Genomic DNA, 22,785 nt, shown 5'->3' with positions numbered 1-22,785 from the left:
TTTAAAGGTTGAACCTGTATACTATTAACTGGTTCCATCTGTAGCCTCCGGCTAGTAAATGTCTAAAACACTGGGTGCTTGAAGGAAGAACTAAAACATTCTTGTTTTGATCTCAGCCAAATACCAGAGACGTCTGGTTTTTGTAGTGTTGGTTCTCTGAATCCTTGCTTGTGTCTAATGTGACAAAAGGAGGCGCAATGGTCTCAAGTTGGAGTGGGGGAGGTCTGGGTTGTATATTAGGAAAAGCTATTTCACTAGGAGGGTGGTGAAGCACTGTAATGGGTTACCTAGACGGGGTGGAATCTCTATCACTAGAATTTAAGTCCCAGCTTGAAAAAGCCCTGGCCGGGCTTATTTAGTTGGGATTGGTTCTGCTTTTAGCAGGGGATTGGACTCCATGACCTCCTGAGGTCTCTTCCAACCCTATGATACTTTGTGTTTGCTCAGTTTAAGTCCCCTTTCCAAGTGTCTGACTCCATTGCTGATCAGTGTTCTCAAGCAGAGTGACATTGGCCTAATTCTTCTGTTTTGCTGCTGCCAACGGAGTTCCCAGCAGCAGACAAGGTTTGATCAGTTGTTACTCTTGCTGCAGCTTGTGAAAGCTATAAGCAGCAACAGATGTTGAAGCTCTGTCTGCAGATTCAGGAGGAAAACATTGCAGTTATTTATTCTTGGTTCCCATTTGGAAGTTGCTTTATAACCAGAAGAGGTAGAATAAAAAATTAAATAAAAGGTTAGAATCTGTAAAAATTAGTGGTGCTTGATGGTGAAAGCTTCTTTTCTGGACTTTTTTCAAGTTTGGGTGAAAATCAATGAGCTACACTCACTCTCACTCTGTTCTGAAGTGCTATGGAAACTTGCTAATAGGATTATTTTTAAATGAACAGTAACCATTTAAAATAACTAGACTAAGTTCAAAATAGTGAAGTGAAATTCCTTTGAGTAAGAAAACAAGAGAATATTGTCCTAGCCTGTGAGTATGTGTTTGAGCAGGAAAAATTTACTGACTTCGATTTCATGGAAAGTAATTGACACTCTGGGTTTTCCCAGAAGGAGGCAGCATTGTTTCAGAAATGTCTTATACTGATTGTTCTTTAAAAGTACTTGGTTTTCCTCATGGTTGATAGGAATTTTTTCAAGTCTCTTCTCTGAAAAATAAGTGTGTGTGTGTGTGTGTGTGTGTGTGTGTGTCTCTCTGAAAAATAAGTGTGTGTGTGTGTGTGTGTGTGTGTGTTTTTTTTTCCCCCCTCCAAAAATAAATCTTGCATTACAAAGTGCCAACTTTTAGAACAAGGATTCTGGAGTGACAGTATAGCTAGTCTATGTAGGCCATGTAGTATGTGTTGAAGCAATTATAATCCTAGGAAATCATTACAGACTTGTTTTCAAATATTTATGACTTGAAAACATATTTGGATGTTGATAGTGTCACATTTGTTTTACATCACTGGAAATTGATTGATTTAGGACATGATATAATAATATTCACCTTGATTTGTAAATCATGAGTGGCTAAAGACTAAAGATGATACTGTTTAACATTTGATTCGTTGCTAGCTAAACCAGGCCTTAAGCATGTACTGAGTATTCTGTTCCTTATATCAAGGTTAAGCTAAACTGATGATCATGTTGAATTCAGTATGACAACTATAAATTTTCTACAATTTCATTATCTTTAATCACTTTCCTGCTGTTTTTGGCTTCAGGGCCAGACTTGGTTCTTTGTCTTTCTTGTTCAAGTCTATTCTACAGCTTTGTGTGTGTATGTGTGCGTGCGCGCTATGTCTTCTTATTGTCTGAATTTTCTTGAATTTGTAGCTGTTTGTTTTTATATTTAATGAAACTTGTATTCACAATAAACTTGCTTGGAGTCATCTGGCCTATTGAGTAACAATCTGACGGCTAAAAATTTTTCTTTGTCAATCAGACTGTCTTACTCAGCCAACTACTTAAAATACTCTAAGTAAAACAGCTCTTTTTTGTGGCAATTACTAACATTAAACTGTAAGTATAATTTTTAGATGGTTAAAATAATTTTGCAGAAGAAATTTGTGTCGGAATAAACCTTGATAAAGCCTCAGCATTACCATGTGTGTATCAACATGGGTATAGGATATACCGATACAAATCCCATGGTTTTGCTTGCTCAGATGAGCTTATACATAGAACTTGGGAGACAGGAGAAGGAGAACCTTTGGTAAAGGAGATGGCAAAGAACAGACATATCTTCTAGTAGTACATGTCATTTCCCTATTTGGTGTCTGTCACCTGTGCTTTGTCAGAACTTTAGCTCTACTTAACCACTGGAGTGATGTAAATACTATGTCAAGTCTATTACACTCTGTAAATAAATCCTGCTATCTTAGATTACACTACCCCACAGCAAATAAAAGAAAACATAAAAAGATAGTTTTATGTGTTTCAGAATGGAAAAAATTCAGAGTTAGGGCTGTCAGTTTATGCTTTTAATTGATGTCATTGCTCCTGCATACTATAATTCTGTTCTGAAAACCTGCAATGCTTACCCAAATGGTCGCATTAAGCACAAAGCTGCAACTTTAACCCTAGCTTGCTGTTATTGGTAACATGATGATATAAATGTGTGCAGTTTCAGCACAGTGTGTGAGGTAAAGATTAAAAGCATGCTTCTTGCTTGTTACTATGGGATTTAAGTTATACATTTAATTCAGCTGCTGAAAGTGAGTTTCCCAATTGTGTTTCTGTGTGTAAGTTTGAGCAGAAATGCAATTCTGTCATTATTGAATGAAAGGGAGTCAGACTCTCTGCAAATGTTGAAACTTAAGTTTCCTATTCACATGAAGTTTATGTAAATTTACTAGGGATTTTTCTAAGCATGCTACTGGCTGACACTTAAAAAATCCAGTCCTAAATTGAGGTTGTAGAATGATGGTTTTGTTTTGTGTAGTTCTAAAAGATACATTAAAATGTGATAGGAACTGATAATAAGAAAATCTTATTTTGCTAATTTATGTTAGTATATAGTAACTATACTGCACACAATCTGTAAATAAAATGATAAAAAGAAGCCCCTGTCAAGAGCTATGGCTGTATCTCAAAGTTCCATATTTTAATACAGTTACGAGTGAAGACTTGAGCGGGAGAGTGTGTGAGTGAGTGAGTGAGTGAGAGACAGACAGACAGACAGACAGACACTGACTTAAATTTCTTACAGTCCTCCTATCCTCCAGATGGTCTGGCCTTTCTGAAGAGTTGGTAGTCCAGAGAGAAGGGAGTCTTTCAGACAGGAAGCACACGTAGTGGCAAGGGCTATCCATGCTCCTGTGAACAAGGGAGGGGCCATGGTCATGGCTATGATTTTGGATTTTCTTACTCTGGCCCTGCACTCAGCCACAGCCATCTTTCTGGTCTGTTCCACTCTTCAAGCAGGCAGTCAGGCATTCAGTTTTGCAAGGTGGTAAAATGAGATGCCTGCATGAGCTTTGTGCTCTGCAGAAGTTGCTGAATGAAAGGCTTGGTTTGTTTGAGAGAGATTAGGAGCCAGAGTCAATTACTAATAGATTTTATTGGGACTGTTTCAGTATTATGGTTGATAAATATTGTGGTGGAGATTTTCATAGTTATTTGATGTACAGTCAAGCAGATCACTTGTGATGACCTCTGTAGGGTGTTAGATCAGAACTGAAGAATAAATATTATATACTAATCTGGTGTAATCATCTCCAAGGTGAATTAACAATAACTCCTTTAAAATTCCCCTGAGCTGGTGGTGTAGATCCTAGAACAACATTGTTCTGACTTAAAAATTCTAGTCTTAGATTGATAGTTGTATGGCTAGTAAGAAATTCTCAGGCAACATGACATGACTTTTGATAAACAGGCTATTTTTGTTTTTCTGGATAAGAGAACTTAAATATTAAGTCATTGATTAAATATAACACTTATTTTTCCTGCAATTATCTCTGTCACTTTGAGTTTGCAAGTAACCTATTTCTAGTGTTTTGTCACAAAAAGCCATGAAAGGAAATCCTGACCCCACTGAATTCATTGGCGGAAATCCCAAGCTCTGGGATTTGCCATTCTTCTCAGACAGCTACTGAGAGAATGAGCCACATATTTGGCTCAATTTCTATTGACTCTAGTGAAGCCTGTGAGTTTTAAACAGGTTCAAGTATACTTGAAACAGCTTTAAACAGTTTTTATGGTAAAGAATAATTACCCATAACAAACAGCTTACTATTAAAATACTGGGAATCATTGCATTACAAGTATGACTTTTTCCTATATTTGGCTTGGCAACTTTCAATAAAAAAATGTCTTATTTTATGGAACCAAAATTCAAACCTGCAAATAAAACAGTTTTTGCAAAGAAAGCATAGTCCATTTGTATATGGAGATCTGGGTAGTTCTGGGAAGTGATATAGGAGGCCAGATGCTGATCTCAGTTAAATCAACATAACTTTTGGAGTAATATCAATAGTTTGAAGCATCAAGGTCCCTCACATTTATGTGTATCTCTGTGTAAAAAGCTAGTGGAGGTTTATAGGCTGATGTATTGTTTTAAGAAGCTCAGTGTTGGGTTACATTGGGAAATTGTGTTGCTATTATTTTGTCTTATAAAATAAAGTTCAGTATTACAATTTTTATATAGTTAGAAACTAGTGACAATAGTTGCTGAAGAAACAAACAATACTTATATGATCTCATTGGAAAACGTTCCATTAACTTAACAGTTTTATGTTTACATAAATCTTGTTGCAAGCTGTTTAAACAGCTGGAGAGCTTATCTATGTTCTAGCCAAAATTTTTCTTATTTATAAAAGCATGAACTTCTAGGCCTACAGCTAGATAATGTAACCAGAGCTGGACTGATGGATCTGATCAGATGCTTAGGATTCAGATTTGATGTATCAAAATTTCAAGAGCTGTTCTTGCTAGAATTCAGTCCACAATGAATGAGAGAGGGACAATGAATGAGACTGGGCTCTCCCAGAGCAGAAATCATTAACCATTAAAAAATTTGCAAGTCAGTCTGTGAGTTCAGTTTTGCTCCATGCTCTATGAAGGATTAGGGGGACAAACTCCCAAAGGCGAAATAAATGAATACTAAAAACAGGCCAGTTTCTCCTGTTGAGGAGAGAATGCAGTGGGGCAAGTAGTTGTCGGGGCTTGGTTTGCTTGCTCACCTTCTCAGAGTGCAGTAGGGTGGATCTGTGCAGAAAGCACCAAGCCATAGGCACATGCTGATTTCTTTAAGTAGGCATGCACCCCTGCACTCTTGCCTCAGAAATTCTTTCTTTTTAGTAGAGGAAGGCCAGCAGTCCAAGTTGCCATTGGGGGTCACCTGTTGGGCCACTATAGTACAAGCTTTGTTAACTGGCAAACATGGAGAATGGTGGCCAGCCCCTCACCACAGCACTGAGGAGGTTGGCAGTCGGCGCCACTCCCAGTCCCTGGTGCCGAAGAAGTCCAAGGCCTCGAGAGGGAGATCGCCAGAGAAGAGGGTGCATGGCGATGGGCATTGGCATAAGAAGACATCTTCACATCGGGCCAGAAGCCCGGTGCTGGTCCCGGCACATCGCCCCTCCATGCTGGAGACGTTTGAGGCGGCTCAAGAACTGATTGAGCTGACAGCCTTGCCTCCATCTCCGATCTCCTCTGAGGGGACCTTGTCTTCGGCACCGGAGGCATCAGGGGCTCTGGGATTGCCCAGGTCTCCAGGCATGTGGCCGACACCGGTTGAGTCGGGGTACCTAACGTCGTTGCCTGCACAGGACACACGTGGCCTGTCTGAGTTGGCATGGGGTGCACCTTCATCGGCCCCGGCACCGGCCTCAACTTTGACAGCGGCTCTGGCACCGTCCCCAGTGCCGGCATCGTTCCAGCCCTCAGTGCTGCCGCTGCTGTCAGCGCCTGCACCGCTTCAGTCCCTGGCTGCAACATTTCCTGCACCGGTGGCACAGCAGCGACTGACGCTGCTCCCGGCACCGCCAGTGCTGGTTTGAGCTTTGGGGTCGGTGCTGCTGTGCTGGGTGCCTCCTGGGCAGGAGGTACACACGTCGCCCAGCGTGCATTCAGGCAAGCCTGAGTCCATGGCATGTTTTAGGCCTAGCCTGCTGCAGGGCTAGCCTGCCATGGCACTGCCTTGGTCAGCTTCGGAGTTGTCATCCGAGTCTGAAGCGGAGTCGCTCTGGTCACTGGGTTCGTCCCGCCATTAGTTGCGGTACCAATCTACCTCCTGGCACCGAGTGATACCCTCGGGGTTTGAACAGACATGGCCGCCACAGGTACAACAGCCCTGGCCCTTTTGGACACCGAGGGCCTACAATCAGTGGCAGGGCCCGCTCCCTTCGTCTTGCCCGGCCAGTGGGTCTTGCAGCCGCTCCACTCCGTCAGCATCCTTGTCTCAGGCCCCACCATTGCCCATGAGGGTGGATCCACAGGGGCATGGTGCCCTGGAGGTACCCCTCGTGGGTTCTCTGCTACAGCCGCAGGAGTTGCAGCAGCAGTCCCCGGCACCAGCTGTACCGGAGCAGCAGGTCTTGGGGTGAGAGTTATCGGCGGCGGCAGCACCTGATGAGGCTCTGGCGAACCCAGCTCCTTCCATGCCAGCTATGGACGCCAGGTCTCTCCAGGAGCAGCTCCGCCATATGGCAGACAATTTGGGGGTGCATGTCGAACCGGTCACTGACGAATCCGACCCCATGGTGGAAATCCTTCATGAGGATGCCCTGGCTAAGCTGGCTTTGCTGCTGAATAAGACCATGGCAAAGATCACAAACACGCTGTGGCAGATACCGGCCTCCATCTCCCCCATCTTTAAGCGGGGGGAGAGGAGATATTACATTCCCCAGATGGGGCACGAGCACCTGCACTCGCACCCAGCGCCGGGTTCGATTGTGGTGCAGGTGGCTGCACAGAAAGAGGGGCAGCTGCAGCCGGGACCCTCTCCCAAGGCGAAGGACTCCAAACGTGTGGACTTGATGGGACGCAAGGTATATGCCACCGGGGGGGGTACAGCTCCGCATGGCCAACCAGCAGGCAATGCTCAGTCGGTACGCATATAACACCTGGCAAGCGTTGGACAGGTTTTGTGATCGACTGCCCCTGGAAGACAGGCAAGAGTTTTCGGCCCTCTCCACGGAGGGCAGAACTATAGCCTGTATGTCTCTGCAGGCATCCCTTGACGCGGTGGACTCGGCTGCTAGAACCATGGCCTCGGGGGTGGTAATGAGGCGCAGTGCCTGGCTGCAGGTCTCGGGAATCCCGATGGACTTGCAGTCCACCATACAGGACCTGATGTTCGATGGGAAGTCCCTCTTTGCGGAGAACACTGACTCCCGGCACCATAGCCTCAAGGACGCCAGGTCCATGCTTAGGTCCTTGGGCACCCATACGCCTGCTCCGCAGCGTAGGCAGCTCCCAAATAGGCCTGTTGCCAGACTGCTACCCCAGGCCCAGCGCCCTGACTATTGGAGGCGGAGGCCTTGGGGCCCTGGGGGAGGGTTTCCAGTCACACTTGGCTCAAACGCCCGTTCTCGGCGGTGGCGTCCGCGTCCGTATGCAGGCAGGGGCGCCACCCAACCCCCTCCACAGCCGTCTAAGCAGCCATTTTGCAGGCACACCCGGGGACCACATATTGACCCTCCGAATCTCTCCTTCCTTTGGGACCCGGTTGTCCCATTTTGTCCGGGCCTGGTTGGCGTCGCTTCGGATGACGCTTCGGATGTCATCTCCCGGGGGTACTCTATCCCCTTCTTGGGTTCCCACCCATCCCTCTCCCCCTCCCTGTCCCTCTCCAGGGACTCATCTCACAGGGCCCTGCTCGAGCAGGAGGTGACCACGCTTTAGGAGAAGGGAGCGGTGGAGTTGGTCCCTTCCTATCTGGAGGGCAGGGGGGTTTACTCCCAGTACTTTATCATCCCCAGCTGAAAGGGGGGCTTCGGCCTATCCTGGACATCAGGGACCTAAACAGACATATAAAGGAGGACAGGTTCAGGATGGTGATGCTAGCCTCCATCATTCTGGTGTTGGAGTAGGGGGGTTGGTATGCGTCCCTCAATTTAAAGGATGCGTACTTTCATGTGGCTATTCGACCAGACCACAGGAGGTTCCTCCGGTTTGTGGTCCCCCTCCGCCATTTCCAGTTTACAGTGCTCCCCTTTGGACTCTCGACTGCGCCAAAGGTCTTTACGGAATGCATGGAGGTGGTGGCACCTTAACTCAGGAGGCTGAGAGTTCAGGTGTTCCCCTACATGGACTACTGGCTAATCAGGGGCAGGTCAAGGGACTAGGTGATTGCCCACATAGGTCTCTCACGAGCCCTCTTCAATTGTCTTGGTCTCATCATCAACGAGGAAAAGTAGAAACTGACTCCTACCCAGGTCATAGAACTTGTGGGGGCTACCCTAGATGCCAGGGGTGGATGTGGGGGCGGGCATATCTCCTGGCATCCAGATTCCAGGCCATCAGGGGATTGGTGACCGACCTGCAGCGTTCCCCGCTGACAACAGCCTGGACATGTATGAGATTCCTCGGGCACGTGGCAGCCTGCACATACGTTGTTCGGCATGCCAGGTTGAAACTCAGACCACTTCAGGCATGGCTGGTGGGGTCGTTCGGCCAGGGCGGGGTGGGTCCGGATCCTGACTGTACTCTGGGATGTTGTGGCCTCGTTAGACTGGTGGATGTTGGAGAGTGAGGTTTGTGCCGGGGTCCCCTTCCGCACGGAACTGCCATCGGCTCAGTTAGTTACCAACGCCTCTGACGACGGTTGGGGAGCGCACTTGCTCACGTACTGGACATGGGCTGTGGGACCCCCAGGAGAGGTTGTTTCATATAAAAGTGTGGGAGCTGAAGGCGGTCAGGAGAGCCTGCAAGTTCTTCCGGGGCCTACTCTCGGGGACCCTGATCTTGGTACCAATGGACAACACAGCCGCGGTGTTCAATATAAACAAGCAGGGAGGTGCCCGCTCGTCCCAGCTGTGCAAGGAGGCCACCCTACTTTGGGAGTTTTGCATAGCGCACAACATCCGCTTGCAAGTGGCTGGCAGACTCCCTGAGCAGGTCCTTCAGAGTCCATGAGTGGTCCCTGGAGAACAAGGTCGTGGCCCTACTTTTCTGGCAGTGGGGCTGCCACAGGTGGATCTGTTCGCCACTGAGGAGAACAGGAAGTGCCCGCAGTACTTCTCCATCCTGGGCTTGGGGGCGGGCTCGAAGGGAGACTCCCTAACTTCACCGTGGCCTCGGGGGAAGCTACATGTGTTCCCGCCATTCCCCCTGGTTCCCAAGGTGCTCACCAGGATCAGGCTGTTCAGGTTACTAATAATTCTGGTGGATCCAGACTGGCCCAGGCAGTTCTGATCTCCCATTCTGCTGGAAATGGTGGTGGTCAGGCCACTTTGCCTACCACTGACCTGGAACCTGATCACGCAGGCCAGGGAAGGGGGCATCCTGTATCACCCGGATGTCCAGTCCCTCCACCTGACAGCTTGGCTTGTACATGGCTGAAGGCCCCCGAAAGGGCGTGCTCGCAGGTGGTGTGGGAGGTTCTCCTGGGCAGTAGGAAGCCAACTACCAGGAGGGCCTTTGCAGCTAAGTGGAAACGCTTCTCGGTCTGGGCTGCAGAAAAGGGGGTTTGCCCCTCTCGGGCCCCTGTTCCTATGGTCCTGGACTATTTGTTTAGTTTGCACCGCATGGGACTGCCTGCTCTCTCGATTCGGGTGCATCTGACGGCTTTAACAGCCTTCCACGACGGCTCTGAGGGCGGCTCATTATTCACAGACCCCCTGGTTAAGCAGTTCCTTAAAGGTTTAGAAAAGTTGTTTCCCCATGTCAGGGTCCCTGTTCCTCAGTGGGACTTTAATTTGGTGCTGACCAAGCTCATAGGGTCTCCCTTTGAGCCATTGGGTGCCTGCCCCCTTAAGTATCTGAACTTTAAGGTGGCGTTTCTAGTAGCCATTATGTCGGCGCGGAGGGTATCGGAGCTCCATGCCCTAACTATGGAGCCTCCCTACTTAGTCTTTTCAAGAGATAGGGTCGGGTTACGCCCCCACTCGGTGTTTCTCCCGAAAGTGGTGTTGGCCTTCCATATGTCCCAGGACACATACCTCCCAGTTTTCTTTCCCAAACTGCAGCGCTCCCCTAAGGAGCAGGCGTTACATTCCCTGGACATGAAGCAAGCCTTAGCGTTCTATATAGATAGGACGAAACCATTTTGCAAGTCCTTACAGCTTTTTATTGCATATGCTGAGTGAATGAAAGGGCTTCCTGTGTCAGCTCCTAATTTACCATCTTTGGACAGTTTTTTGCAAATGGGAAAAGAAAAAGGCTGCCATCCAATTTCTGTCACTGCCATTTGATATTATTTGTGCTCCCACACCATGGTAGCCATAATATTCGCTTTACAGAAGGAAAAATTGTGCATCTATTCCAGAACAGTTTTTAAAATCAAGTTTCTGAACAGAAAAGCTAAAGCAAAGAGTTATTGTTCCTGGAAAATCTTGGCTTCAGGTCAGACAAGTAGCGCTAGTGAAGTAAGTCATAGTTCAGGGCTGAAGAAGGAAACTATTAGGTACAAGGTCAAATCTCAAAAGAATGTAAACAGAAGATAGTCTGTCAATTAAAAATTCAATGCTTATTGGAGATTACTGGAAGTTCTCTTCTCCAGGCAAATATGCTTCAATGATTCAGAGTTCATATGACTATTTGAAAGCTACCACTAATCCCAAGTATTCCAGGTGCAATCATCCTATCTCATTCATTGGCAGATGTAGCTTCAGTTGCATATTTTCTACTCCCACAAATTTTGAATGCAGAGTATCAGATTTGTATTTGAAAGGATCTTCAGTTCAGGGGACAGATAGCAGAAAGAGAGCGCAGTGCATTCATCAGCTGAAACAGTCCTTCATTGATGTCTCAGAATACTGCTGCCTCTGTGCATAACAAACAAGCTCTAGTTATGATAGTATGTCTGATAGTGTTCTTCCACATTATAAAAACCCTGTCAGCGCTACCTGAGAGAGAAATTTGCCTGTCCTGGGCAGCACAAAGATTTTTATCCCTAGATATAGTGCCTACCCAGTAGGAGACTGACACCAAGACTTATGTGATAGAAGTCATGGTGGTCTAGTGATTGACTTCTGAAAATAGTAAATAAATGCCCTACAGCTTCACTTTGTATCAGGATCTGGTATGTGAGTGGGTGAATGACCTCACTCGGAGTTGGGAATGTCCGTGGAATCCAGTTGTTTCCCATAACATGGAAAGTGAGGGGTCTGATAGAAACCATTATACTCTGCAATGACCAGAGGGGAGCAACAGGCATGGGGGACGGCAATACTGCAGAGTGACCATAAGCGAGGACGACTGCTTGAGTAAGAGAATGGGCAGGGCTCCAGATATTGCAGGCTGCTGTCCCGGGTCGTCTTTCTCTCGGCCTGGTGCCTTTAAAATAAAAACCACTGCATTATTTGGTTGCTGGAAACACTTGGCCATTGGTCTTCTGTTTTACTCATTGTATAATCAATTTTATTTCATAGTGACAAACCTTAACTGTGTCCCTTTAAGAACAGAAATGTGACTAGCAAACTAAAATAGTTCATCTCTTTCTCTATCACAAATTATTGTTGTACAGAGATCTGTGTCTGTTTTCCAACCCACTCCTTATAGCATAGAATAAAAATCCTAAAAAGAAGCATAACTCTACTGTTGCACATAGCACCTCCTCACCAGTACTGATATATGATCCATATTGAAACTAACAATAATTGTATAATACTTGACCTGTTTTCCTTTCTTCCTTCTGGTGCTGCCAAGGAAACACTTGTCAACCCTCATAGGAATAATCTTCCACTTGGGCTGTTTTGAGGAGGAGGGCAAGAACAAACAAAAGTGGAAAAGTTAAGAAGTTGACAAAAGTAATATTGGTGAGAGACACACACAAACCTAAAGGAATTCTAGTTTAATGGCAGGACCTCCAAGGTAAAGAAGCTTGTGTTGCTATTCACAATGCTGAGAAGGCAGCGTGCTCCTCCTTTAGAGGCACACCTTCTCTAATAGTTATTTCCCTTCTCTGACTGAAGGGACAGCATTTACATGTACCTGAAGCTATTTCCAACTCCAGTCAGTCAGAGTTGGAGGCAAGTGATCTCTGAGGATAGTACAGGTTGAACCTCTTAAATCTGGGACTCGCTGCTCTGGCAACATCCATGGTCCATCAGGATCATGAATGTTGTTGGACTAGAGAGCCTTGGTGCCCGGGAATGAAAGCCAGTCAGAGAGTCCAGTAGAGGGGAGCCCCACCATCAGACTGGTGAGCCCTGTCCCTGGAGAGCCCCAGCCAGGCAGGACAGCATCTGGACCAGTGAGCCGTGTCCCTGTGGTGCCGCGTCCTGGTGCAGCAGCGGTGGGGCCACTGTGGAGCACCATTCCCGGGAAGCCCTGGCCAGGCAGAGCAGTAGTGGGATCGGTGAGCCCCATCTCCATGGAGCCCCATTCCAGCATAGCAGCAATGGGGCAGCCATGGAGCAGGTAGGCCACCAGCAGCTGGTGAGCCCTGTCTCCGGGAAGCCTGCAAGGTGCAGCAGCAGCAGGGCAGCTGCGGAGCCCCGTCCCCAAGAAGCTTTGGCCAGGTGGGGCAGAAGCTGGGCCTCGGCAACTGGGGAGCTCCATCCCTGAAGAGCCCCAGCCGGTTGGCAGCAGCACACCAAGCCCAAGCCCTGTAGCAGTAGGGCTGGAGCCCAGTGGCAGTGGGGCTGAAGCAGAGCCTGGCAGAAGGGAGGGGCAGTATCTGGGAGACTGGTGGCAGGGACCTCCCCTGGTGGAGCAAATTCCCTCATTCAGGACCTGTTAGGTCCTAAAGGTGCTGGAGCAGGGAGGTCCAACCTGTAATATAAAAGAGAGGGAGCAGAGGAATCAGCAAGGTGGAAAGGAAAGTGAAAAGAGACATCAGCAGGAAGACAAGTTGGAAGTGAAAGTAGAGAGGAACCAAAGAGAAAGGAGGAAAAAATAATGAAGTGACTATCTTGTGAGGAGAGGATAGAGAATTACTGTCGCTGAGAATTTTTTTCAGACCCTGAAATAACAGCATTTCTTAAAATGTCTGCACTTTTGTCCCTTACTTGAAGGAAAAAGGGATGAAAGGAGGCAGAACGCCAAAGTAGGGGAAAAAATGTATGCCTTGCAAATAGTTTTATGTAAGAAGATTTATTTCTATTTTAAAACACTGCTTCCTGTAACATTAGTGAATGCTCCCCCATATTAATACTATTTTCAATATTACAGTAGTGATGAACAACAATTGTTTGGGCATTTGTTCGGTTATTTTAGTATTTGCTTTTCCTCCTTACACTTAATTTAATTTTAATTACAGAATTTGATATCTGGTTTTGCTGTTCAAGTAATCCAGAATGCCAAGAGGCAACAGCATCAGGGAAAAACATTTGTTGCAAAACACTTTATAATTGCATATTTCTAGAACTATTGCTACAATCAGATGCTACAAGGCATTAAAAATTGTGGGTCTTCTTTACTGTTCAAAAACCTCCAAAGAACGGTGATCTATAGGGTTGAATGTATACTTCAGTACTGTTGATAATTCAAAATGTTGATAAGTCTGCATACAGTTTAAAAAAATGTATCTCACTCTTCACTGGACTAAGAACTATTCTGCACTATGGATGCTGGAAATATTTAGAGGACTTATGTAGAGTGTAACTGTGTAACAGTTTCTGTTGGCTGGTGGCTACAAAACTGTTCCTTGCAGCTTAACTGGTAACTTCTTCCCACCTTCCCCCTGCCCTTCCCCCCAACACACTTAGGGTACGTCTAGACTGCAGTGGGCCTACCCTGTCTTTTGGTCTTCCTCCTAATATATTTATAGAATGTTGTCTTGTTTCCCTTTATGTCTGTAGCTAGTTTGAGCTCGATTTGTGCCTTTGCCTTTCCAATCTTGCCCCTACATTCCTGTGGTGTTAGCTTACATTCATCCTTTGTAATTTATCCTCATTTCCACATTTTATGACTCCTTTTGATTTTTAGATCAAGTTCTCCTGGTTAAGCCAAGGCGGTCTTTTGTCATACTTTCTATCTTTCCTATGCAGCGGAATAGCTTGCTTTTGGGCCTTTAATAATGTCCCTTTGAAAAACTGCCAACTCTCTTCTGTTGTTTTTCCCCTTAGTCTTGCTTCCCATGGGACCGTGCCTACCAGCTTTCTCAGGTTACCAAAATCTGCCTTCCTGAAATCCATCTATTTTGCACTTCTCCCTTCTACCATTCCTCAGGATCATGAACTCTATGATTTCATGATGACTTTCACTCAAATTGCCTTCCACTTTCAAATTCTTAAACAGTTCCTCCCTATTTGTTAAAATCAAATCTAGAACAGCTTCCCCCCCAGTAGCGTTTTCAACCTTCTGAAATAAAAAGTTGTCTTCAGTGCAGTCCAAGTACTTATTGGATAGTCTGTGCCCTGCTGTGTTAGTCTGTCAACATATGTCTGGATAGTTGAGGTCCCCCATCACCACCAAAGCCTGCACTTTGGATGATTTCGTTGTTTAAAAAAAGCCTCATCCACCTCATCTGCTTGGGTAGGTGATCTGTAATACACCCCTAGCATGACATCACCCTTGTTTTTCACCCATTTTAACCTACCCCGGAGACTCTCAACAAGTCTGTCCCCTACAACCATCTCCAGCTCACTCCAAGTGCATACATTTTAAATATATAAGGCAACACCTCCTCTCTTTTTTCCCCACCTATCCTTCCTGAGTAAACTGTATTCTTCTATACCAATATTCTAATCATCTGTATTATCCCACCTGGTCTCTGTGATACCAACTACGTCATAGTTGTGTTTATTTATTAGCACTTCAAGTTCTTCCTGCTTATTACCCATACTTCTTGTATTTGTATATAGGCATCTAAGATACTGATTTGATCTTGCCTCCCAGTTCTGCCTTGTCCCTCCTTTTTCTTTGCTATTATGGCTCACGCTCTCTCCCATTTCCGACCCATCTCCTAGGTCTCCATGTTCTTCACTTACCTGTGGGCTTTGGTCACCTGTCTCAGTCTAACCTAATTTAAAGCCTTCCTCACTAAGTTAGCCAGTCTGCGTCCAGATATGGTTCTCCCCTTCCTCGAAAGGTGAACCCATCCCTTCTTAGCAGTCTTTCCTGGAATAGCATCCCGTGGTCGAGGAAGCCAAACCCCTCTTGGTGACACCATCTTCGCAGCCAGGCGTTCACCTTCAGGATGTACCTGTCTCTGCCTGGGCCCCTACCTTTGACAGGAAGGACTGAAGAGAATACCACCTACATGCCAAACTCCTTCACCCCTACCTCCAGAGCCCTGTAGTCGCTCTTGATCCTCTCAGTGTCACACCTTGCAGTATCATTAGTGTCCACATGGATGAGTACCATGGGGTAGTAGCCTGAGGGCCGGATAATCCTTGATAATGCTTCTGTAACGTCTTGGATATGGGCCCCCGGCAAGCAGCATATCTCCAGAGATGACATGTCAGGGCAACAGATGGGTGCCTCCGTCCCCCTCAGAAGAGAGTCTCTGACCACCAATACCCTATGTTTCTTCCTCGCAGTGGTGGCAGCAGACCTCCCAGCCTTAGGGGTACAAGGCTTCTGCTCCTCAGCTGTAGGGGGTGATTCCTTATCTCCTGTATCAAGAAGAGCATCATGGTTTCCTAATACTACGTTGGGAGCAGGGGTGGAGCACTGCCTGTTGCCAGAAGTTACTAGCTGCCAGTTTCCCCCTGAGCCATCTCCTCTTCCACCAGCAGGCTTGTGTATTGGGACAGCTACATCAGCTATCTCGACATGAATACTGTCCAGGAATTTCTCGGGATTCAGATGCTCCTCACCTTAGCCACCTCCTTCTGTAGCTCTCACCTGCTTCCTGAAAGTTTCCACCAGCAGGCACCTTTCACACTGGATGGTCCTCCCAGCCTAGATATTAGTAAGTGGGAATTTCAAGCCAGAGTCCCTGTAAAACCACACCAGGATCTGGGTAGAGGCATCCATGGTCAGGTGCTCTGTTTGGCTACAGGTGCAGGCTGAGGAGACAGAAGCAGTGCTGACACAAGTGTTGCGGGTCTTCCTGACCATAGTAGGCCTCCCTCTTTCAATTCCCTCTTAAGCTCCCCTGTGTGTAGCCCCTTGTCTGCTTCGCTCCTGTGGTCACTCTGCCAGTGGCTTTTAAAGCCTGCTCATCTAGGTCAGGCATGCCCAATCTGTAGTCATACAGGGGAAGGCTGAGCATGAGGCTGATCAAAGGCAATCAAGGGAACAAAGGATCAAACACTCCTAGACAATCAATCCCAACTGCCACAGTAACTGTAGGGAATAATTCTGGACACACTGGGTGCAGGTGAAAACAAGCAGAGGATTTATTGGTTTACATAGCTGGTGGAGTACCCATCAGGGGTTAACCTAGTGAGCACTGACTTAACCAAAACATACATTAGATTATATAGGCAGCAGATGGGCGGAGGGGAAGTGATTTGATAGGTCTAGCGGTGGAAATGAGATGTGCACATAGGCCAATGAACTATGAAGGTTACACAGGATCCCCACCCATCGCCAATTTAACATGTTATCACTAATACAAATAATTATTCCTAACAAGCTAAATAAGCCAACATAAACAAAGGCATGTTGATGGTCATTTTGTTGTCCGGAAATATAATGCGTCTACTGTGGGGGTGGCATTGCCTTGGAGCGACCTTTGGGATACAAGCTTATTTTCTAGGAATAAAGCAGATCATGAAAAACAATCCCGTGTGGTTTTTTGGTTGTTTGGTACCGACCTTATCAAAGTGAAGCCCTTTTAGAATGTGGTTGTCAGGGTGACCAGGGTCAAGTTAACTGCTGTGCTGTATTCCTAGGCTTGTCTAATGATTTAGGATTTGAGTTGTCAGTTCTCAGCAAGATACCATGGACTGCCTCAGTTTACCCCTACAGTAACTGAAACCGAAATCACCTGAAATTAGAATCAAAATTAAAAGGTCAGACAGTTGAGGAAACTCACTCTAAAAGCTAGTACTTTCACCTGGTAGCCTGTTCAGTGGCGGGATCTCTTGCTCTCCCTCTTAAACTCCCCTGTCTGCAGCCGTCTGTCCGCTTCACTCCCCTGGTCATTCAGAATTACTTTTCACATTGGCTCAAAACTAACTTAGTAATATATAGTGCTTTGCATACTGGAAACATTATACAGGTTAATTGTCTAGGTAATTAGTTAATTGTCACAAGTCAGAGTAACTTTTGTCATGTTACAGTTGACTAAACTGAGAGTGAAGTGATTTTTGCCCAGAGCTACACAGTGAGGCAGTGGCAGAATCAGGAATAGAGCTAGGGAATCCTGACTCCTAATGGCATGTTCATTCTTTCAGACCTAACTATCCTCCTCTTAGCTTTATTAAAACAATTACATTATTGTGAAGGAGAGCCATAAATGTATATACCTCTTAAAAAACCTGCTTCATAATCCCTGTTCTGAAGAGCTAAGCATCCAGTTCTGATGTAATTCAAACAAATAATGCACAAAAATGGGATGGAACCAGAAAAAAAAGGTTGAAAGGTGACGCCAAGAGTGAATTAGGAAAGAATTTGAAGAGAAGACATACGTCACTTGGTGCATGCATGAGAAAAAGGAAGCTGTTCTGACTTTGGTGTGGCATAAAAAGAGGTACACAGTTGCAGGATGCAAAGGAAACAAGAAAAAATGATTAGCTGGGGTGCAAGGTACAGGATGGAATAAAAGAGATGAGAGTTGGTGAGATGGAGGAATCACGGGAGGCAGAATTGTGCACAGCTTTGAATGTAAAGGTGAGATGACTAACTTGATATAGAAGAGAAAAGAGGAAGGCAGTGATGGAGTTTAAGGAGGGGAAAATGTGGTTTATGTAGGAAAAGAATATGATTTTCGGAGCAGCAGTTTTGATGTATTACAAGAGGTCTTAGGTTTAAAAAAAGACATGCTAAAGCAATCAAGGCAAGAGATGACAAAGACATTAATCAGATCAGGGAATTAGTAATTAGGATGGTGGAGGAAAAATGGATGTTAGAGAAACAACAGAGTTGGAAGTTAGAGAAACAACAGAGTTGGTTACAAGACATAGTAAGAGCTTGGATATGAGATAATGATTGACTATATTTCAGTCCATCCATAGCAACAGTGGTTTTCTGCTCTCTCATTCCTTTTTCCTCTCCCTTCCCTACCTCCCCCCCACCCCCCAACCAACCCTTATGTAAAGGTGGTCATTGCGCATCTCTTCTCTGTAGACTAAAATCAACATGCCAAAATTTAATGGAGTCTTACTTAAATGATTTTTTTCACCAGAGATGATGATGTATCTGCTGTCATGCTGATGTACTAATCACATAAACATCTACTGTTTCATCAGCCGTTAGACAGAAGTTTTGCACAAATGTACAAAATGATATAATATCTACATCATCTTTGCAACATTGTTACATGTTTCTTGGGTAACATGTCTACTTCTTTAGAAGAAAGAAACAGCTTTTAGCTTCATTTCAATTATATTTTAGGTATTGGTCCAGTTAACATAAAGTGAAAAATCCCATCTGTTCAATTGTCATGCAGAAGAATGTTTTATCTCAAAGCACATTATCACATCTAAAATTGACAGCATAATCTGTCTGTTTTTCCTTGCTTCTCTTTGGTACAGCTTTGATTAACAGGAAAGAATTCTTTCATAACGTGCCTCAAATGACAGGTTGCCGTCTGCCTTTTCTAGAGTGTCCCAATGACCAGCAAAGTACTGATAGCTGAACAGTATTCTCTGTCTATTCTGCGTGCTTTTTTTCCACCTAGTCCTTGAATTGTACAGCAACCAGTGCATCTCTTAGGTTGCTAGTAAGATAGTACATGCAAAGACAGCATTTCATCCTTATGAAGGTACTTCATTTAGCTATAGTTGGCGTTACATTGAGCAAGACCAGCACGCTTTGTTTACATCATCTGTTTAGTTTACAGGCTGCCGCCAACTTGTGACGCGATTGGCTCCTGGGATAGTGTCGCAAGTTGGGGGTGTTGTGACTCGAGCCCGCATTTTCGACAGGCTTTGTATGCCATTGTAAATGCGGGGCCGAGGACATGAGTCTGGGGAGTTCAGCCCCTTCCACACTTACAGAAAGGGTCGTAAGTGTGGGAGGTCGTAAATCAGGCCGTTGTAAAGCGGGGGCCTCCTGCATGCTGGTTGTGTCCTTTTGGGTCTGATTAGATGAAGGTATCTGATAATGCCCATTATCTTTGTGGTGTTTCTCTAGCCAGGGGAAAAAAATCCAATTTACAAATTGTTTTGTTGTACGAAAGAAATAGTTAGTGCTCTCTTATTATGGGGTATCTCCAAAACAGATTTAACTTTGTGCTTGGAATAATGGGAAAGTCAGAATTCTTAGCTGATGTTGACTCCTTTTAGTTCACATTGATTCAATTGGTTAATTCTTAACATTAATTGTTATCTTAAAATTATTGTAAATGTACTCTGTTTGTTTGTTTATATGAAGTAGCATCTAGAGATCCCAGTCAAGATCAGATCCCATTGTGCATGGGTGTTGTATAAATGCTTAGTAAGAGATAGGAGTTGACAGTATAAGTAGAATAAGACAAGAGGTGGGAGGGAAAATGGTATCACAGAGTTATGACTGGTTTATTTTATAATTTGGGGAAAGGAGAGTGGAGGTTTTTTCTCATGCATTGAGCAACTTCAGTCACGTTCTCTGAACTTTTGTGGGTTGACCAATATTACCTAGTTGGGCACTTTTTTGGGGGAGCGGGGACTCTATCCGTCTATAACTGTCTGTTTTCTTATACTTAGATTGTGAGTTCCTAGGGATAGGGGCTATCTTTTTTCTATTTTTACAGTGCCTTGCACAATGAGGTTTTGGTCTGTGAGTAGGGCTTGAAGGCACTAAGGTACTACAAATAATGAAGAATGACAATAATGAGGTTCAACAGTGCATTGAACTAGAGGCTAACTATGAATGTGAACTTCCCAGAGAATATTTTGTGCTATTCTAATAAAACTGCTGGTAAATTAAAGTTTTTAGAAGTGAAATATGTTAAATGAAGAATGAAACCAGTGCACTAGGTTGGCAATGTTCTCGGCAGGAAGCACAGTGGGAGAAAATTGGCTAATGTTGAAAGAGGTCATAGAGTTGGCTCAAAAAGAATGTGCTGTTGGGCAAAACTAAATATTGGAATCAGTGTGGATGAATAATGGATTGTTTAAAATGACAGCTAAAATAGAGCTTTTGAAAAAAAAAACTTGTTGCACTGTTGGAAACTAAAGAGAAATGTAAGTGTGTTTGAAAAACAAAACTGGCACTTTGGGATATGTAAATAATAGATTCTTTAACACAAAAAATATTGTAGAGTAAATAAATGACAGATTGAAGTGACTGTTAATAAAGCAGCAAAGCAAGCTACTAAAAGGAAATGGCGAAAGAATTCAGTTGTTTCCTCCCGGCATTCTTTGTGAAGAAACAGTTTAATCACATCTCTAAAATCTGTTTAATGGGTATTGAAGAGAATATACTGGAAGAGAATGGGTTAGTGAAGCAGGTATCTTGGATAATACGTAAATGAAGCTCCTTGTGATGATGAGTGAAAACTTGATTCTGGATTTAATTTGCTAACAATTTTTTTAATGTCCTAGTACGCTGGGGAAACTGCCATCTCATTGGAGACAGCAAATAATCCCACTGTTTACTAAATATCTAGGAAAGATACTTAAAATCAGACCTTTAAAATCTAACAAGCAAAATGTATTTTAGCCTGCATTTATGTACAACTTCATGATGCATTTGAAAAATTCATAGACTCTTGAAAGGGTGAGTCATGATGGGAAACTACAAATATTGCTTACAGTTACAGTTTTAGGGTATGTGGTAGCTTGATTATGATTACTGTAAATCAATTCAAAATATAGATCAAGGTGTTTGTGATTCAAGCTTTTTTCCCCCTAAAGCAGAAGCTTGAATCAGAGAAAGTAATATAGCTAGCCTTGTAAACATTAATTGTGCCACTCACTGTATTTAAAGTGCTTCTATATGTAGGGGGGGAAGTACTTTTCATTTTATGATAACCTTATGACTTGTTTTATACTTTGAAAATATTTACTTGAATATATTGATGTCCTATGTGTGAAAGGGAAGGCCAGTTTTATTTTTATTTATTCATTTATTTTATATGCTGTAGCCTTTTCTATAAAGTGAATTTAGTATTGTTATGTTAAATCATTGTGGGTTTGGCTTTGGTGGCTACACTTTTAAGTTCATCAGCGTGAAAGTTACTTCTATTACTTGTTTTAGATTTAGAGATTATAGGAACACAGAAAGGCCAAGGATAGTGACCACACATACATTTATAACTACAGGGTTTAATAATAAATTTACAGTTAAGGCCATGATTACCCAAACTTACAGAAATTTTATAAAGATCTATGAACAAGTTACCAATATAGCTATATCCACATTCTTCACAATAGTCCTAAAATTTAATGGGCGCCTTGCCAATTTGATCATTGGTAGAGGGATGGTTTCTGTTGGAATTTTCTCAGAACATATTTTACTCAACTTCAGACCCCTGTCTTATCTTGTCATTTGTGTGCATGAAAGTGTTGACCCTTCCCCCCCCCCCCCCCCAAGAATATGGGGGTACCCTGTTTTTTCTATAGCATTTATGATTAACATGTACCCTGCAGTTAAGGCACATGTTGGAATAATGAGATTACCAGGTATTTTGTAGTCAAAATTACTCTTATGGTTAATTTTTTGCAATGCTACCCATTGGCACATTTTTCTGTAATCTTGTGGCATAGGGTTATTCTTTGGTCACTTACTTATGTCAAGCATTTTTATGCCTCTGGCCTCATATAGGTAAGTTGGCCATTTTACAGATCTACTTACTTAGATACCTAATACAGATTTATTCATTTTAACTTCTAATCTATCTTGCACTTTTATAAGTCTACAACTTAAAACTATTTAGCATACAAGGACTAGATATGGCATGTTAGTTAGTCATAACATCATAGAACAAATGAATTATGAAATGAAGCAGTTGGATACAGCTCCCTGTCCTCCCCTTGACAGGGTGAGTATTATAAAAAAAAAGACGACAAGAATCCTATCACATACATATTATGTGAGAGTATACAGCAATTATTAGCTTAGTAATACACAGCAAACATAATGGACACACTATTTAAAATTTTATATTGAACTTAAGTTTATACATTTGTGTGAAACTACATTATTTTATACTTATTAGGAAGTAGGGTATTTTTAGGGATTATCTTAAGTAGTGGATTTATTTTCTAGAGACTTGTACATCGCACAACAAATGAATAATAAAATCAGGTAAACGGCTATGATACGTTTTGTCAAATTTAAGGTAAGACTAACTCTTGAGATTTTTTATTATTGGCAGATATTGTTGTTTTAAGACAAACTTTTAGTATTGATAGTGTACAGACAGCTATGAAGAATGTAAAATGTTTTGGGATAGTTTGAAGCAGTGTTCAAAATGTAGTTGGTTTTTATATTAGTGTAGTTATTGTCAGGGCTCGCCGAACTGCGGCGAGCCCCTCTCGCCAGCCGCGCTGTCTGGCGATCTGCGTATGCACAGATCGCCCAAACTCGGCTCTTCCGGTTTGCAATTTACTCTCCATAGGCAAGCAGATTGCATTATTTGGCGAGCCCTGGTTATTGTCATATTTTTCAATTTTACTTGTTTGTCTATGCTACCCATTCATTTGAGTAGCTAAA

At 43.9% G+C, this 22,785-nt stretch overlaps 1 protein-coding gene and 1 long non-coding RNA gene across 2 annotated transcripts in view; one reads left to right on the top strand and one right to left on the bottom strand.

Annotated features, from left to right (window-relative positions):
- The window catches only part of NDUFAF2 (NADH:ubiquinone oxidoreductase complex assembly factor 2), a 160,752-nt gene that overhangs the window by 12,456 nt on the left and 125,511 nt on the right, over positions 1-22,785 (top strand). The gene's annotated exons all lie outside the window — the stretch shown is intronic.
- Positions 10,839-22,785, bottom strand: part of LOC112547649 (uncharacterized) — a 71,866-nt gene continuing 59,919 nt past the window's right edge. Inside the window, exons 2-4 of the long non-coding RNA XR_003091427.3 lie at positions 16,800-16,972; positions 11,764-11,838; positions 10,839-11,424 (exon numbers count right to left, since the gene is read on the bottom strand). This is a non-coding gene — a long non-coding RNA (uncharacterized LOC112547649). The remainder of the gene's footprint in view (positions 11,425-11,763; positions 11,839-16,799; positions 16,973-22,785) is intronic.

This window comes from Pelodiscus sinensis, chromosome 6 (assembly GCF_052426305.1).
Source record: "Pelodiscus sinensis isolate ZL-2025 chromosome 6, ASM5242630v1, whole genome shotgun sequence".
In the NCBI taxonomy this organism is placed as follows: domain Eukaryota; kingdom Metazoa; phylum Chordata; order Testudines; family Trionychidae; genus Pelodiscus; species Pelodiscus sinensis.
Note: the sequence above shows the minus strand (reverse complement) of the source record. Positions and strands in the feature narration are given on the sequence as shown.